Source organism: Montipora foliosa, chromosome 6 (genome assembly GCF_036669935.1).
Source record: "Montipora foliosa isolate CH-2021 chromosome 6, ASM3666993v2, whole genome shotgun sequence".
Classification (NCBI taxonomy): Eukaryota; Metazoa; Cnidaria; class Anthozoa; order Scleractinia; family Acroporidae; genus Montipora; species Montipora foliosa.
Genome location: NC_090874.1, coordinates 42,501,693 through 42,506,692, shown reverse-complemented (window position 1 = coordinate 42,506,692; position 5,000 = coordinate 42,501,693).

Below are 5,000 nucleotides of genomic sequence, written 5' to 3'. Positions count from 1 at the left end.
TAAGGGGTAAGAAGCAACCCCGAGATTGTTTGTCACGCGCTGATTTTTATGACCATAGTAGCCGGCGACATACCATCAAGTAGCCGGCGGAACTCCGGTGGTCGCCGGCGTGTTTTGAGACCACTATGACCCTACAGCTGGTCCCATCTTCCACAAAGCAAGACTGGTGCCATATGCTGTCAGGTAGAAAATTGAACAGGATTTGGAGAGACTCGAAAAGACAGGGACTATTGAAACTGTCTAATATTCCGAGTGGGCCACACCTATAGTCCCAGTTATGAAACGTGATGGCACTGTACGACTCTGCGGAGACTATAACCCTGCAGTCAACAAAGTGTCAAAGTTGGATGGCTACCCTATTCCCAAGCTAGATGACCTTTATACACAATTGGCTGGCGGTCAATCATTCACAGAATTGGATTTGAACCACGCTTATGAGCAGATGCTGCTTGACGAGGACTCTAGGGAGTTCTTGACAATCAATAAGCACAAAGGGTTGTACAGATATAACCGTCTCCCATTTGGGGTGTCTTTGACACCTGACATTTTTCAAAGAACCATGGAGGGTTTATTACCAGGAATACCCTCTACTGGTGTTTTGTTAGACAACATCCTGATTTCAGGACCCAGCTCTGAAGAACACTTGGATAACATTGATAAAGTTTTGGAACGTCTCTCACAAGCTGGTTTGCGACTTAAAGCAGCAAAGTGTCAGTTCATGAAACCATTCCATGAGTATCTAGGACTCAGTGTTGATGCAGAACGTTTTTCACCCCATTGAAGCGAAAGTGGAGGCTATCAAGGAGGCCCCTACTCCGACCAACACCTCTGAATTAAAGTCTTTCCTTGGCATGCTTAACCTCTATGGCAAATTCCTGCCCAATCTCTCATCCACTCTGGAGCCGCTACACAAGCTTCTCAGGAAAGATGCCACTTGGGAATGGGTTGAGGCGGGTGGGGGGGCTTGGACAAAGCAGCAGGAAGCTTTTGAAAGGGCTAAGAACCTCCTTCAATCATCAGATGTGCTGGTACGTTATGATCCTGAGAAGGAATTGGTGGTGTCCTGTGATGCATCACCATATCGGATTGGGGCAGTCTTGGCCCATGTTATGGAAATGGTTCAGAAAAACCAATTGCGTATGCCTCAGGAACACTCTCACCAGCAGAGAGAGGCTATGAACACTTGGATAAAGAAGCACTAGCGGTGGTCTTTGCCGTGAAAAAGTTCTATCTTTATGGTCGTCATTTCAAGATTTACAACGACCATGGCTTGACACTAGAGAAGGAGATTGTGTTAGGGTTTTTGCCTTCGATTCCTCTAAAGCTTTCGACTCAGTAAATCACTTCATTTTTATTTAACAAGCTTAAGGAATTGCCCATCAATCCCTACATCGTTAATTGGATCATTAATGTTTTATTTAATAGACAACAAAGAGTAATAGCTGATGACACGACCCCTTTTCCCTATAAACAGAGGTATGTCTCAGGGCACTATACTTAAACCCATTCTGTTTTCTGTAATGTTGAATGATATACAAACTGTTGATTCAGACAGTTCTACATTGGTTAAGTTTGCGGATGACCTAACTTTAAGCGTTTTGGGCAAGGGAATCCAGGACCAAGCTCCCCCAGAAATGCAAAACATACTAAAATGCGCCCAGAACAACCTTCTGACTATAACCCTTCCTAAAACTAAGAAAATTGTTGTTAAGGGTAAAGGTGAGAGACCATTCCCAATGTCACTTTTGATATCAAACAGGAAGAATTTCGTAAACTCTTAGGAGTTTATTTTCATAGTAACCCTACCGATTGGGACAAACAAATTGATGCCCTTCTCAGCAAAGCTGGGAGGCTTATGCACATATTACGAGTGTGCAAGAAATATGGCTATAGTCTTGACTCTCTTTACCACCACTTGCATAGTTCGATTATACCTATTTTTACTAATGGCATTTTAGTATGGGCTGTTGCTAGTTATCATAAGTATCTTTCCAAAATTAGGATAGGATAACTTTATTTAGGCACGGTAAACTCATTGGAATTATTACAAATTATACAGCGACTAGAACTACATTATTCTAAAATTACTCTAAATAATCAAAAAATATATAACAACAGCATTAAATGACAAAATAAAACCTGCTTTACATGAGTGCCGTGTGTAAAAATTGTAGATTTAACTTGATGACAACTTGACACGTTTCAGAACAGAGCTGTTCGTTTTGGTTTCCTAAAGGAGGTCTCACCCGTCTTAATTATTTTAGACCCCTAGAGTGGAGCTGCAAGGTGGAACCGTGGTTCGTAGACACCACGACCAGTTTGTTACCCGTCCTGCGGGAGCCCCTTCCCCCAGGTTTCCAGCGTCCGTTCCAAATCCCCTGGTGGATCCAGGATTTTTCGTGCATGATGTGAACAGTCCCGAAATCACCCGTGAAGGAAGAGAATTACCAAGCCGACAGGCCACTTACTTAGGACAGGACACGCCATCCACTTTTCCCCCGTGAACCTTGTTCTCGGTTTTGACAAGGCTTTTGTACGTTGAAATACCACAACCAGAAAATTTTGAAATGCAGAGGCATGGAAGTGCTACTTTCATAGATATTTCGTCAAAAGTTAATTACTGGTAGTCCAAGTTTGGAAAGACAGGTACTTTAGAGGTTAAGGTTTTGTAAACCAGTAATTTGTGTTTACCCATTAAAGTTGTATTATTATTAGTATTAAACTATTGATGTATCGTTAACCAACCGATTAGTCTATCATGTCTCCAAATGGATTTCCTTCAAAAATACCTTTATTAATCAATTGCAAATGTCCAAGTTCATTATGGCACAGAATCGGCGATATAAATACATGTCCTGACTCAGGTAACTCTGATCTGTTAAATGACCTCAGGTTCAGGTATGTAATCTGTCCCACGATGAATGAGCAGCATCCCTAGGCCACTCAAGCGTTCCTCATTCATTGTTATTTGTAGTCTGAAATGTGAACTGCGGATGGAAGGATCACCCAACTTCACTTTCTGGTATGCTTTCCTGTCTTTGCTCTCTTTTCTTGCAGTGACAGGCCTCGTTCTGTTGCTTGTTTCCTTGGAAAGCGATGTTTTGCTTGTTTGGACCAGTCGCTGTCTCTTCGCAGAAATTGAAGCTTCTTCAGTCACGTTTACATTCTCTTTACACACATTAATTAACGACCACAATTCTATTAATTATTAAGCCCGAGAAAGGTCTGGGGAGAGTACCAACAGTACCAGGTTTCGCTTAGCATATTTAATCACGAAGGTTAAAACCATCTAAACACATGAAAAGCTATAAGAAAAACGAGCGAATCGGTTGCGGAAAGTTTCAAGGTGGTATCAGTAAAGTTCAAATTTTTTGCCCCAACACTCCAGAAAGAGGTGAAGGTAAGGTAAAGTCTCTGTTAAGAGCCTAGTAAGGACCATCAGGCTGGCGCTTATATCTGGTTTCTGTAGCATGAAGCGACTACGAGTATTTTTACTCCCCCTGGATGGGATGCTAGTCTATCGCAGGGTTACCCCCAGCATTTCGCAGGCACCCATTTATACACCTGGGTAGAGAGAGGCCCCGTGAGGAAAAATTGTCTTGCCCAAGAACAAAACACAACGTCCCCAGGCAGGACCTAAACCCGGACCACTAGATCCGGAGTCGAGAACTCTAACCATGAGGCCACCACGCCTCCCACAAGGTGCTCAAAGAGTTCTTACAAATTTAAGGTAATGAAGGTATCTTTCTGATGTAGTAATTGCTTTATAATACTTGTAATAACAAACAACGTATTCGCATTTTTCATAGCTTTTGCGTGTTTGAAAGTGAGCCGTTTTCTTTCAGTTACTCATTGGCAGTTTACAAGTGCCTAAGCAAAGCTAGCGTGCAGCAACAGAATTTAAGATGCATCGATTCAAAATGTCGACGTTATACATTCATTCAAAACATTCATTGCTCAGTAAACGTAGCTCTTTGCTAATGCATCGCTTTTTCACTAGAATGCAATGCTCCAAAAAGAGATGACAATATAATTTTTTGGGGGGTGGGGGGGGGGGAACTGCCCCCTTGCCCCTCCACTAGCTACAACCATAGTAACCATGCTCTGAAGATACATATTCAGATTTAGATAGCTCCCATACACCAAGTACCAAGTCCTCAATAAGGCACATTCAATTTCTAAGCGGTGACAGTCAACGTATTTTCCCGGAAGGGTCTCTCAAGGTTTTCCTTCATGCAGGCCAGACACAGTGGAGTAAGGATGGCTCAGTCGGTTAGTGCGCAGCCTTGGTGCAAGAGGTCCTGAGTTCGATTTCCGGATCTCGCATCCTTGTTTCGACTTCTTTCCTTTCCGTGTAGCTAAGTGGTTTTAAATACCCGTACAACAGAGCACTGATGGAGAGAGGGGAGTAAAATGAGCGCACCGTCGACCTCAGGTTTGTCAGTTGAATGACTGTTACGAGTTATCGCCTTTTAATATGGTTACTTTACTTTTAGTGGGATGGTCAATTTGTCCACGTGGTTAAGGGGCTCGACTGGATGGTAAAGGCAATTCGTTGGCAGCACCGTACACATTGACAATCCAACAGATATGCTCAAAAATGCAGGCCATTAGATGCAACCAGATTTCAGAGAACATCACGGAGTGTCCCCTTGCTTTTTTCCCCACCTTCAACATCACTTGTGTCGCGGAATACAGACAATTAACGTCACAAAAGTGTCCCCCAAATTCTGCTCTTCAAATAGGGATAAACTGTTGCATTTACCCTGACCTTATTATTAGACATAGGTAAAAAATGCTTAGACTGAAAGGGGCTCTTCGTGTTGGATATCAAAATTGGGGTTGCATCTAATTACTTGCATTACTGGATATACATGCACTTTTTTGATCCAGGAAAAGAGACTGGTGTAATCATCATAACAGATCTCTTCCCCTACATTTAAATCGGCCCGGTTGTAGAGCTTGATGTCACCAGTCCTTCCTCCATAGAAAGTGTCTCT